The sequence below is a fragment of the Trachypithecus francoisi genome, unplaced genomic scaffold (assembly GCF_009764315.1).
Source record: "Trachypithecus francoisi isolate TF-2019V2 unplaced genomic scaffold, Tfra_2.0 Lachesis_group16, whole genome shotgun sequence".
Classification (NCBI taxonomy): Eukaryota; Metazoa; Chordata; class Mammalia; order Primates; family Cercopithecidae; genus Trachypithecus; species Trachypithecus francoisi.
The window spans coordinates 57,629,518-57,643,386 of NW_022681461.1; the positions used below are offsets into that span (position 1 = coordinate 57,629,518).

Sequence of the window (13,869 nt, forward strand, 5' to 3'; positions counted from 1 at the left end):
GATATATAAATATTTCTTATATATAGATATCTAAGAAGACATCATATATATATACATTTTAGAGATCATATCTATCTCTTAAGCAATTTCAAACCATACAAGAATCCATATATGATCTTAAGGCATAATTTCTGCTAGCATACTTCTCAGCATTTATAATGACACTAAATGTCTATAGTCATTTCCTCTGAAATGCACATTACATCAATCCCATTTTGTGAAAGTGGAACTAAGGCATAAAAAGGTCAGAGTTCGGGAGCTGGGAAGAATGTATGACAGTGTTCAAAGTTGTTTCAGTGACAGCTGAACAAGATAGTGTCGTTTGGAATCATAATGGACAATTATCTTCTTTCTAGTCTATAGGAATAGAGTGAATGTTCTTTCCCAAGTTAAAAAAAAAATTATTGAAAAGAGACTATACTCTTTCTTCCTGCTCTTAGAATGTGTTTTGTTTATAGTGACCCAGTGCTCCTTCATATCTCTCTATTAGATGGTATTTTTTTCTTATTTAAAAATATCCATATGGTTGAGGCTGCAGTGAGCTATGATTGCACCACTGCACTCTAACCTGGGCAACAATGAGACCCCATCTCAAAAAAAAATAGTTTGTATCTTTAACAAGTGACCCTTCTTCTCAAGAGATGAGCCTGATGTTTCTGTTCTGGCTTAACATTAACCAGGTGTGGTACACTTGTGATCTGCCTCAGTACTCTGAGTAATGGAGAGGAGTTCTCTCACTATGAAACAGGTCAACTTAGATATAATCCAAAAAGGGTTAGTTGCCAGGAGAACCAAAGTCTAAGGGAGTCACATCTACAAGCCCATAGCCTGGACCCCAACATTAATCCTACTGTGAGACTTTAGCACCTTTCACAAATGGAAAAATCAGGCCACTGTGTGCTCAATGTGTTTGGAATGTTGTGCTTTCAAAGCAATTAATACAGAAAGGCATAGAAAGATAGAGAAGAGGCTAGTGAGTCTTGGATGCTTCCAACGTGATATAACGCCCCTTTCTCTTCTAAATAGTAAAATAATGAAGACCTCAAATAGACTTTCTCTCTTTGAGAAACACAGCTTTACTGCTTTTGCGATCAATGCCCATTGCCCTCACCAACAAATCAGTCATTAATTCCCAACTGCCTTGCATTGCAAATACAGAAAAAAAGGTTTTTGTATCTCCTTAGCTCTCATTGAATGTCTGTGGGAAAGAAATGAAGGAAGTAAACTTTTCTACTGCCAGACTGAAGGTAGTTTTTGATAAACTTGGAACTTCTCCAAACCACCCCCTACCCTCCTGGCATAGAAAATAAACAAGATTTTTCCCTTCACATCATAATTAAGGCAAGAGACAAAAATGAAGGTATCATCCAACCTGATCTTCTTTAGCCTCTAGCTGTTCTACCTACACAGAACTATTTTCTCAAGATTCCAATTAAGTTTGATATACTGTTCAATATTAATTTCCTCTTAAGAAGCTACTTCACCATTTGGAAAGCCCCTTGGGTTGAATAATTATTGAATTTCTAAATGGCCTCTGGCTAGCCTCAATTGCGTTAGTGTTTCGTGTCCAGTAAGTAATATGAAAGAGGTTTGCCTTGGGTATTTAACAGCCCCTAACGATGCTTTTCAGAGGGAAAAAATCCTTCTGAAAAGATTTTTGGAAAAGTTTCAGTTAATTTTTTCCCAAGTCTTGTTGTCTAATGCTCAACAGAGTCTCTGTAGAAATGAACAGAAAACTTCCTTCCTTCATTTTTCCCTTCCTTTTTTCTTTCTTTTATCCTGCCCTCTTCCCTCTTTGTTTCTCTTCTCTTCTTTGTTAGAGCATTTCTGATGGCTAGGTAACTCATCAAGGTTTCTATCCAGTGTCCCAGAAGAACAATTCTTCTTTTTAATAAAATGAATTACATTTTCATTCTCTTTCATCGTCTTTTTGTTTTCCTGTGTTCTTTTTTTGTTTCTTTCGGCACACGATAAATGATGTTTTCATTTGAAATTGCTTCTCACTACTGCTCAGATGGTCAGCATGAGAAGTCAAAAGGAAAGCATACACACTAGTAAGAGAATCAGGGTGTGGAAAAGGGTCTCTAAGACCCCAACCCCCGAGAAGGAGATGGAGACCCAAACATGCCAGTCACCAGTTTGAGGCTCATAGCTTGTTAGTGTAGAGCCACATTTTGTACTTGTAGTTTGAGGAGCACAGCTTGTTAGAATCCAGATCTCATGGCTTTTAATTCAGAAATATTTCTTGGTTTGGGAGTTGTTTTTCATTGTTGCTGTTGGCCAATAATTATGGTACTCTTCTGAAAAGGCTGTTTTATAGGTCAGTTATTTGGAAAGGCCATTTTCCGTTTGTTAGTACTGAATAGATGGGCTTGTCTTGTTCATTTGGCAATGCCCTGAGCTCCTCAATCTCTCAGTCCCTTCTTTTAGAAACCATGGTTTGCCTACAGGATGCCAGGTGCTTTTCTCAGGGCCCTGCTCCTGTTATATTTGATTTCTCTGTCAATCTTTTTACACTACTATATACACCCAGAGTGAGAGAAAAAAGGGAGAAGAGAAAGAAAGCAAAAGGAAACAAGAAAAGGAAGTTGAAAGCAAAAGAGGAAAGAAGGAAGGAAGGGAGGGTGGAAAGAAGGAAGGGAGGAAGGGAGGGAGAGATGTTGAAGATTACCAGTGGTATATACAGGAAAAATAAGATATCCTTTGTTAAATTTTAATACTTCCAGTCATGTCTGTTATTAAGGAATCCAAAAGTGATTAAAAGCAATCGCCCTTCCTTCTCCTCTGCTCTCCCTACTCCTACCCTAATACCCCTAGGTTATACTTCACTGCATCTTCTTGGATGATGACATAGAAGTCTGGCATTATGTTTCTTTAAAATTTTTCTGCCTTTTGTGGGGTTTGCTTGCCATCCACCCCTCTTATCCTACCTGCAATTTCCTCATTCCTTGTTTTATTTTTGGAACAATACACCTACCTGGACACTCATTTCTTTTTTACCTTCCAAGTAGTCTAGTTGAAATGTGTTGACCTTGACCCCTATTGGCAGAACTGCTCAGCTGACCTATCGACTCTTGAGAAATAAGTAGTTGTAGTTTTAAGGTGCTACATTTTGGAGTGATTTGTTATGTAGTTTTGGTGTGGCAATAAATAACTGATACAGATAATGTGGTGGTCTTGATGAATACAAGAGTGCCTGGCCCATAAGTAGCCACTCAATAAATGTTGGACTGGAATGAACTGGCAAATGGAGTAAATTAATATTCATCAATACGGGCTTAATTAAATATGTTGTGACATAGCCTAACAATGGAACACAATGCAGGTATTAAAAACAGTAAATAAAAATTCAATGAGTTGATGGCTTAGGATTTGTGCATTTGTCTGTCTGTGTATGATATTACATATCAGTAAAGAAAGCCTGTATACAAAGCACCAGGTATCATATGATACCCTTTTAATATTAAAAAATCTACATTGTATATATTCATAGGAAAGTATCTGGAAGTACATACACCAAGATGTTGACAATGGTTCTCTAGGTAGAATCATAACAGGTAATTTAAAATTTTTTCTATACTTCTTTACTTGAAAACATTCAGCTTTATTTTTTATAATAACAAAAGAATAAGGTGATAAGATACTTTTTTCCTGAGTCCAGGACACATGGGGTGAGTTACCCTGATATGATATTTTCTCTTTCTCTCCCCAAAGCACACTGAAGATCTTGAAGGGCACACAGAGAGAGGGAAGGCAACAGAGGCAGGCTTTGTTGGACACCAAATGAATGTACTGAGCCATTCTTCCAAGACAGCTCTGTATTTTGAAGCTCAGCATGGGCCAAATTCAACTGCCAGATGAAATATGTGATTCTTCTGGCACTGTCAGAAGTGGCAAATGGATTCTCCCCTCCTAAATGTGGTGTAACTGTGGGGGCCTATCAAGGTGACTCTCCCATCAACCAAAGGTAGCAAGTAATGGCACACTTGCCATGACCTCTACTGTCTGCTTTCTGTGTCGCTGCCTCAATCATGCCCCTCCTCTTGCCTTGTCTTGGTGAAGAGTGCCTGGCCAGCAGCCCTGCCTACCTCTCTTCTGGCCCTAGCACCTTGCCCCAGCCCATGTGGTTCCAGCAGGCTCCACTTCAAGGGACCCACCCTCCAGGGCACAATGTAGGTTCATGATCCAAGCATCGCCAACCAGAGGGCTTATTCTCCGAGAATTTATACACAGACCCTGAGGTCAGCAAGCAAGAATGAAATAAGCCAGAGTTCTCTGCAGCCATCCCCTTTTCACCTCTCTCAGTTATGGATGAACTTATCTGTAAAATGGGAAAAAGAAACAACAAGAGAAGCACAGTTGAGAGAAACACCAAAAGAAAGAGTTGAAGACATTTGAATTCCTGCATCCAGTAGTGTCCAAAGCCAGTGCCAACCCTGGAATTCCTAGCTACAAGAGCCAGTGGAGTCCCTTTTGCTTTAGTTTGAGGTGGGCTCCTGTCACTTGCCACAGAAACTAGGAGAAAGCAGAGTGTCTGTGCTGCAGCGAGGGAGGGCTAAAGTCCTCAGAAACAACCAATAAAGCATGAGTGCCAATGAATAAATACTTGAGGTGAGCAAGTACAGGAGGCATTCTTTACATTTCTTAGAGATCCAAGCAAAATGTATCCCCGGTGGCCTGAAGTGCTCATATATATTATTATTATTAATTAATATAGTTAATAACCTGTAGGCAGCTCAGAAAAAATCTCAGAGTCATTAAGTGTTAAAGGACATTTGAGACCATTTGCCTCAGCATCTAGTGCAGCTTCAGATATGCACAGCATGGAGGGCAGGGAACTAACATTTGGTGAGCACCTACTATGGGTTAGAACCTGTGCTGGACATTTTCACATATTTATTCCTCCCCATGATCTTGGATGATGGGTATTAATACTCTCATTTTGGAGATTGGGAAACTTGCCTTAGGTTCATACAGAGCTTCTTTGGCGCTCTCAATCATGACTGTTCCCTTGCATCCATCCCCTCTGTTAAGAACTGAGATTAGCATTTAGGAAGTTATAGCTGGTGCAGTAGACACCTTAGATGCCCTGTGTCACATCTCTTGACATATCTCTGATTTCAGTGAACTTATGATGTGGCCTCTTTCCCAGATTTCAAGCACGCAGCAGCCATCATTTCACTATCTGCCGCGGGACTGTTTCCACCGATGCAGGAGCTTGCTCAGCCTAGGAGAAAGCACAGTGTCTGTGCTGCAGTGAGGGAGGGCTAAAGTCCTCAGGGACAACCAATGGAGCATGAGAGTCAATGAATAAATACCTGAGGTGAGCATAATTACGGGTAGCATTCTTTACATTTCTTAGAGAGCCAAGCAAAATTTAGCCCTAGTTGTCTGAAATGGCCAGTTGCCAAATTCATCTTTATATTGACTTTTCCTTCTTCGTGTTGCAGGCTGACTGATCTCTCATTTCCATTTGCTGGAATCACCTTCCAAATAAACTAACCGCATAGTAGTCCTTGTCTCAGGCTCTGACAGTGGGGGATTCCAAACTGGAAATGAAGACCATCTTGTGTACTGACTAGTGAAGGAAAAGGTTACTGTTTTGAAGTCTGTAAGAAAATAAGCTCAGCTTAAACCAGCGAGAGGCCTTGAAACAGAGTGAGCAATTCCAAGCTAGGAACTCTATTAAGAAATAGTCTCTTATATAAAACCCCTTTGAGAAAATATACTCAAAGTCTATAACTTAAACATGCCTGAAAGGAAATACATCAAGATATTAATTATTATAATTCAATATATATTATTATAGTATTATATTAATTATTCTTCTCTTCTGAGTAAATTTTCAATGGACATTCTCCAGATCTTCCTCACTTCTCTTATCTATGTCTTGATCTGCCCCCTGGGGAATCACAATTCTTGTCACTGTAGTTAATAATCTTTTTCTTTTTCTGCGACTCAAATTAGGTAGAAGATACTTTAGCCATCATTCTCTGCTTGGAAAGCAGCACAGCATGTCAGTTCAGAGTATTGTATGGGCAACAAAAGAAGGTCAAATTCTAGTCATCTGGGTCACTTGGTCTGTCACCCAGGTTTTGCTATGGAAACAACTGCTTGTGATCGTTAATTTTTAAATGTTGACTAGGCTAAGAGATACTGAGATAGCTGGTAAAACATTATTTCTGGATGTGTCTGTGAAGATGTTTCTGGAAGAGATTAGCAGACTGAGTATAGAAGATCCACTCTTACCAATGTGGGAGGGCATCATCCAGTCCACTGAGGGCCCAGAGAGGACAAAAAGGCAGAAGAAAAGTGAATTTGCCCTCTCTTCTGGTGCTGAAACATCCACCTTCCGGCTGGCCTTTGAACTTCAGGACTTATACTACCCTAGCACACCCACCCTCCCAATCCCCCATCCCATTTCTCAGGCCTTCAGGCTTGGGCTGAATCATACCACTGGCTCCCCTAGTTCTCCAGCTCAAAGACAGCAGACTGGGGGACTACTCAGCTTCCATAATCACATGAGCCAATTCCCATAATGAATACCACTCCCCCACTGTTTCTCTGGAGAACCATGATTCATGATTAATACAACTCCAAAACTTAGTGGCTTAAAACTGCAAAGATTAATGCATGGCTTACGCAACATGTACATCTTGATGGGGGTGGGAAAGGGGGCTCTGCCCATAGCTCCCACAGTAGGACCTAGCCTGCAGAGTGCCACTATCTGGAACATTAGTGGACACTGTGGCAGAGTGAAAAGGAGGCAAAGCTCATGCAAAGTCTTCCATCTGAAAGTGACATATGCTGCTTGTTCATGTTTCATTGACCAAAGAGAGTCATGTGGTCACACACACGTTTCACTGAAAGGGAAAGGGCAATCTGCCTTGCAGATAAGAAAGGAGAAAAAAAGGGGGAGATTTTGAAAAACATCTATCCAATTTGGACAATCATTTAACCTATGCTTCAGTGTTCTCATCACATATTGTGGGGATATCCACTTTACAAGGTTATTATGAGGGTTAAATGTGAAACTGTAAAGTACCTGGCACATAGCCATTACTCAATAAATGCTATTTTGACAGTGATACTTTGTTTACCTGAAATATAATATTAAGATTTACTCCAATCTTTCCTACATCTCTGAGAGTAAAAAACTCTTGAAACTTTTTCCAGAGGTTGCATTTTCTGGTTTTTAAAAATGAGTCCAGTGCCTTTTTCCCGAATTTTTCCAAATTCTGGCCATCCTCAGATATGGGTTCTAGCTCAGTGCTCCTCACACAGAAAGGTTCTAGTAAGGAATTAGAAAATACTTTCTGCTTTAAAGAAGAGCTACACAAATATTAAATGAGAATAATTATATTTATTATTTACAGAAAATATTCTACTACTCAGAAAAACTCAGCATAAGTTCATTAGAACAGTATGGGCCACATTAGAAAGAACATATTATCATTATGTTTGAAAAACTAGGACTGGGTACAAAGTTACTATGATAGTATGGGCTCAGTTGGCCAAGTATGTTATTACAGTTTCAATGGAACCATTATCTTGTCAACAGAACACACAGTGAAACCTGCAGGGGCTTCCTCTGGCTTCAGGACAGTGAGTAAACTCTGGCTTTCCCTAGGGAAGGCAGGGGCCTGGTAGGGTCTGAGCAAGAGCCTGAGGCATAGACTGTGCCCATCCTCCCCTTCTCCAAACTGGAAATGAAGACCATCCCCTTCTCCCTCCACTCATTCCAGTTTTTGGTTTAGAAAGCCAGCATTTTGAATATGTAGTCACAAGACTTTCTTGTTGTCCTCAGGTTGGGTTGCTGCCCCCCCACACCCCGCCCTCCTTGTTCCCATATGAAGGTCATTGACCCCTAGTTTTATAAGGTGTTTATTCTTGCAGAATTTGGACCAGGGACTCTTTCTGTTCAGCAAATGATTCAGTGCATGTGGACCCTGGGGTTGTTTACATTTTCAGGAACTGCTATTGCGAAACTAAAAAGGTTTATTTTACGTAGTGGGGTTGCTTTTGCCAGATGAATTCATTTGCTCAAGTTATTTTTAAAATGTGCTTTCCCTTAGCTCCTTAGAGAAGCTCTGGTCTCCTCTTGCTTGTGTGGGTCTAGGCCAGAAAAAAAAAAAAAATGCTGAGGCTATTAATGGAAGCCAGAGAAAATGTCTAGCCAAGGTGGATCAAAGCAGGTTCTCAGTTTTGACCCAAAACCCTTTAACTTCCTGAATGCTGGGCTAGCATACAAACTGGTCCTGGCTGCAGCAGCTTAAATGGCTCATGTGCCTAGAACCAGGAAGACCATGCATATGAGTTTCAAACTGCTCCTACAGGTATGTGTAGAAGGGGGACCCCTACGACTCAGTATTCATTCGGAAGAAACTTCCCCGGCTGCCAATTGGAAGCACCACAGTCCAGCAGCAGTGAGACTGCTGGAGGCAGTCAGATGGCAGAGCACAAACCCTCTACCTCATCGGGGTCAAGTGGCCTGAAATGATTCATCAAGCTGCTTTGCAAACATTTTATTTAACAATTGATATTTAGAAATAATTTTTTATGATGCAGTTTCTTCTCTTTTGGAGGTATCAGAGACCCCTTTGAGAATCTGAGGAAGGCTATGGAGAAATACCTGATGAAGTCTGTGGGAAAAAAACTGCCATCCAGAAAAATGTATATATGCAAGCTGTTCCTTAAAATGTTAGTGGTATCATTGTGATGACATCCAAAAATTGTCAAGGAAGTCCATAAATCCCCTTGCTTCAGAATTTGGGGAAACTTTAAACCTCAGATTAATGGTATGTAGATACTATTCATTCATTCAGAGCTTACTGACTTCCTGTGTCATGGCAAGCACTATGCTGGAAGTTGGAAATACAATGATGTATAAGACAAGGACCCAGCCTTGTGGAGCTCACAGTCTAATGGGAGACAAAACAAACCCATAATAATGATGCATGATAATGAGTTAAGTGCTATGCTAGATAACTGTAAATGTAGAAGAAAACAAGAGCCCCAAGTAGAATGTAGTTAATTCAATATATATTTAATAAATGCATTATGTGCCAGGCAGTTGGGAATAAGCTGGTGCACAGACAAGATCCCTATCCCATGGAGCTTAAAGTCTGGAATACTCTCAACTCAAAGTTGGAGGAGAGGCCTGGAAGAACATGATGCCCACCTAAAGTGAATCCTGACTGACAAGTAAAGTTCATCCAGGTGAAGTGGGTAAGCGTACTGTAGGTAGTGGGAGCAGCACGCACACAGGCCCAGTAAGAGCAAGGTGAGTCAGGGGGAACTACAAATACTTCATCAGGGCTCTTTGAAGGCAGGAGCAGTGAGAGACAAAGGTGGAGAGGTGTGCTGGGGGCAGATCCCCAAGGCTCCTGTGCTTCACCATGGATTGTGGGTTGAAGGTTGTCAATGAGGGCTTTTTAAGGCAAGTCAGGAGTTTCATATTAGAAAGATCACTCTACCATAAATGGAGAAAATTAGGCAAAGGGGAGGGGATGGCTAGTGGGTGAAATCATGGAGACTAGAATGAAGGAAGCTGTTGAATTAATCTGGATAAGAAATGATAAGGTCCTAACAGTGGCAGTGGAGATGGAGTAAAGTGGATGATGGGAAAAACAGGATGAGACCTCTGGAGAGTAGCTCACAGGCAAGTGTTTTCATTCCCTACAATGACATTTGCCTAAGGCAACACACACTGCTACTTGCAATGAGGTAGTGACGGGTTCAAGCTAAGAAAATAATCTTGTTACTGACATGGTATCACTGGGAATCATGGCTGTAAAATTGTAGTTTAATAATCAAATTTTGGAACTCTATATTTAATTGCTTAATGGTGAGGATTACGACAGCAATAATACTGATAATAGCTGTAACCCAGTTTTATTGTGCACTTACTCTGTGCCAGTTACTGTTCCAAGCATTCTGAATTTATTAACTCACTTAATCTTCAAGTGATTCTATCAGGTAGGTTCTATTCTTACTCTTAAAGAATAGATGAGGACACTGAGGCAGCACAGAGAGGTTAAATACCTTGTCTAAGGTCACACAGCTAGGAAGTGAGAAAATAAGGAGTTGAGCCTTGGAAATCTGGTTCTAGGACCCAAACTTCCAAAAATTCTACTATCAACTTACAATGACAAACATAAATTATGGTCCTTCGCCATAAAACTCAATATGAGCATTAAAACTGACTTTTTATCATTTGTTATGAACACTCTGAACAATCACAATAAAAAGTAGTGTGGAGACACTATTCACATCTCTAAAAACATCTTAGGAGGGGTACATGAAGCAAAATGCTGGGTGTGAGTGTTTTTGCAGATTCAGGCTCCAAAGAACAAAAAAGCAGAAAAAACAAACAATGGTGTTTTCAAACAATGAATGTTGTTTTCCTTTAGCCATAAGGGAATTTTAAAACTTGACAAACCCATTCAGCTTTCAAGGCATTCCACATTCCCCACCCACAAGCAAATGCCAGAAGGTGCCAGTTTGAGCCAACTCAGCTCAGGAATGACTTTCTAAATACTGGATCAGATTTCTTGAATGTCCGTACTCCACAGATGGATACTTACTATTGTCCTAATTGGTCTGATGAAAAGTACTTAGCAATTTATCAAGCAATTAATTTAACAAAAACATTTCAGCAAGAGATGAGATGGTGTGGCACAAATGCAGAAACAGAAATTTCAAAAGATTGAAATTTATTACTTCAAAAAGATTGAAAAATTGCTGCCTAAAATCTTTTAACTTTAGAGCTAGGCTGTGCATAGGCTTAATTTTTAATGAATTAATTTTCAGTTCATTAATTTTTAATGAATAATCTTCTGGAAAAATAAGTTTTTGATTATATACAGAAAGCAATTTCCTTGATTTGCAGGAAATAATTCTTTTGGGGAAAAACAAATAAATTAATGTACGCATTACATCCATCCAGTTAACATTTACTGGAATCATGCCGTGTGCCCAGCACCATGCTAGGCACTGAGATACAAAAATGAAAAAGAATCTTGTTCGTTAGCCTAGGTGGGGAGATAGATAAGCAAAGGAATAGTGTAATAAATACAATAAAAGAAATATGTACTAGCTAGACCTGTGGGAAGAAAGGTTACAAAGATCAACAGAAACTGTGTGCTAGAATTTTGGACCTAATTCTATAAGAGTTGGAGAGTCATTAAGCAAAAGTGATCATTAGATTTAATTTTAGAAGGATCATGCTGTTATCAATGTGAAGAATGGGCTGTAGTAGGGAAACATCAAAGGCAGATTCTGTTCCACTCTTCATAAAAATCGTCCCACAGCACTCTGATACCCTTTTTGCTCTCTAATCCATTTCTCCTTTTCCCCCAAATACAGATAATTTAGAAATTATTTAATCTTTTAAAAGCATTGTTTTCCAGGTTTTTGAGGTTTTCCCAGATATTTGTTATTGGTTAATAATTTAACTCCATTGTGGTCAGAGAACATATTTTCTATGACTTGAATCCTTTTAAATTTATCAAGATTTGTTTTACGGCTCAAAATACGGTCTATCTTGGTACATGTTTCATGTTCTCTTAGAAAGAATGTGTCATTTATTGTTGGGGACTGCTGTGCTCTACAAATGTCATTTAGGTCAAGTTGGTTGATAGTTTTGTTCTAATCTTCTATATCCTTACTGATTTTGTGTATTCTTGTTCTACTAAACACTGAGAGGATATTAAAATCTCTAAACATAATTGTGGATTTGTCTACTTCTTATAGTTCTATCAGTTTTTACTTCATGTATTTTGATGCAGTTATGAGATGAAAAAATATTTAGGATTGTTATATCCTTTTGTTGAACTGACTCTTTTATCATTATGAAATGATCATTTTTACCCCTGGTAATATTCTTTGCTCTGAAATCTATTTTGTTTCATATTGTCACTCCAGCCTTCTTCTAATTTTCAATATGATGTATCTTTTCGCCATCCTTTTACTTTTAATCTGTTTGTCCTTTATTTTTAAGGTGTGTTTCCTGTTGGCAGCATTTGGTTGGGTCTTGCTTTTTTATCTGATCTGAAATTCTGACTTTTTAAGGACATTTCTAAAATCAAAAAATAAAAGTTGTATATATTTATAACATACAACATGATGTTCTGAAGTAAGTATACATTGTGAAAGGACTGAAGTTAATTAACATATACATTACCTCACATATGTATTTGTAGTGAGAACACTTAAAAGATACCGTTAGCAATTTTCAAGTGTACAATACATGCTGTTGGTTATAGTCACGTTGCACAATAGATCTCTTGAGCTTATTCCTCCTATCTAACTGAAGAAGTTGTACAACAGATCTCTTGAACTTACTCCTCCTATCTAACTTTGACCAACATCTTCCCAGCCCACTGCCTCTCCCCAGCACCTGGTAACCATGTTTTTACTCTCCGCTTCTATGCGTTCCAGGTTTTACGATTCTGCGTGTAAGTGAGATCATGCGGCATTAACAATCTCTACCTTTTAATTGGGGTGTTTTGAACATTTATATTTAAATATCTTTAAAAGATAATTGACTGTTTAAGTAAAAAAATGACAATAAAGTGTGGAGTTTATAATGTATGTAGAAGTAAAAATGTAAGACCATAACAGCAAAAAGGCAACAACAGTAAGTTTCTTAAGCTATATGTCAAGTAGTATATAAACTGATAAATTATAAAGAGGTATAACCCTAAAACAACCACTAAAATAAATCAGAGTTCTAGTTAATAAGACAACAGAGAAGACACAGTAAAATAAGAAAATCCAAAAGAAAGGAGAAAACAAAAAGAACAAAGAGAAAACAGCAAGATGACAACTTTAACCTACCATGCCAATAATCATATTAAATGTTCTAAATGCCCCAATTACAAGCTAGAGATTGTCAGATTGGATGAAAAAGCATTTATGAAGCACTGGTCAGGTACTGAACTAACGATCTTATAAGGTCTCATTAAACCCTCTGGTGAAGTACATATTATCATTCCGTTTCAAATATTTACAAAATGAACCTTGCATAGGTTAAGTAACTTCTCCAAGCAGCACAGCAGGGATTCACACTTGGGCTCTGAATAGTGCAAATAGACCTGTAAAACCTGCTTCCTTACTCTCCTTTCAATTCAACGAAACTGAGTACCAGTTACATGGAGTTAATAAGTTAGGAGCTGTGCCCATGGCAATGACTGTAACTATTTGGGATGAAATCCACCTTTACTAGCTGTGTGACCTTGGGCTGTATATTACACATCTTTAAACTTTAGTTTCCTCCTTTGTAAAATGGAAATAATAATACTAGTCCCATAGTGTTACTGTGTGTTAACTGGAGGTGGTGGACTGTTTTTGCTACTTTAAGCTATACTCTACAGATCACAGAAGAAATATCAATTTGTGCAGTTCTACATCAAAATCAAAATAGTGTTATGTAAGAGTGACCTGTTTAACCTGTAGCATTACAGAAATATACTACAGAAGTAACTATCTCATATTTATAGTATTATATGAAGTTTTGGTTTCTTCTTTATAGTGATATGATCAATTAGTCTTCTTTTAAAGAAACCTCTCAACTATTGTATTTTCAAAAAAAATATTTTTCTTGGAGTGAAAATGTCAAACCTATTCCTAGCTTTGCAGATGAAAGTATTTAGACTCCTTGGACTCTTACTTTGGATACATGTATTAGATACTGGGATGAATAACTTCAGTTTAGGTTATATTAATATTATAACAATAGGAATGTTTAAAAACAATTTATCTAAATAGTATTTTACATTTGAAATATTAATATATAATTTGAAAAATCAAAATGAAATCCAGAGAGTTAAGCAGAAAGTTTTTTTTAACATAGAATACATTATAAAG

General features: G+C 38.4%; 1 protein-coding gene across 1 annotated transcript in view; it reads right to left on the reverse strand.

The window, feature by feature from the left end:
- The window catches only part of MOB3B (MOB kinase activator 3B), a 215,316-nt gene extending 208,920 nt beyond the window's left edge, over positions 1–6,396 (reverse strand). The window contains exon 1 of the mRNA XM_033237525.1: positions 6,250–6,396. The gene's annotated coding sequence lies outside the window, so the exon portion shown is untranslated. The remainder of the gene's footprint in view (positions 1–6,249) is intronic.
- Between the last annotated feature and the right edge of the window lie 7,473 nt (positions 6,397–13,869).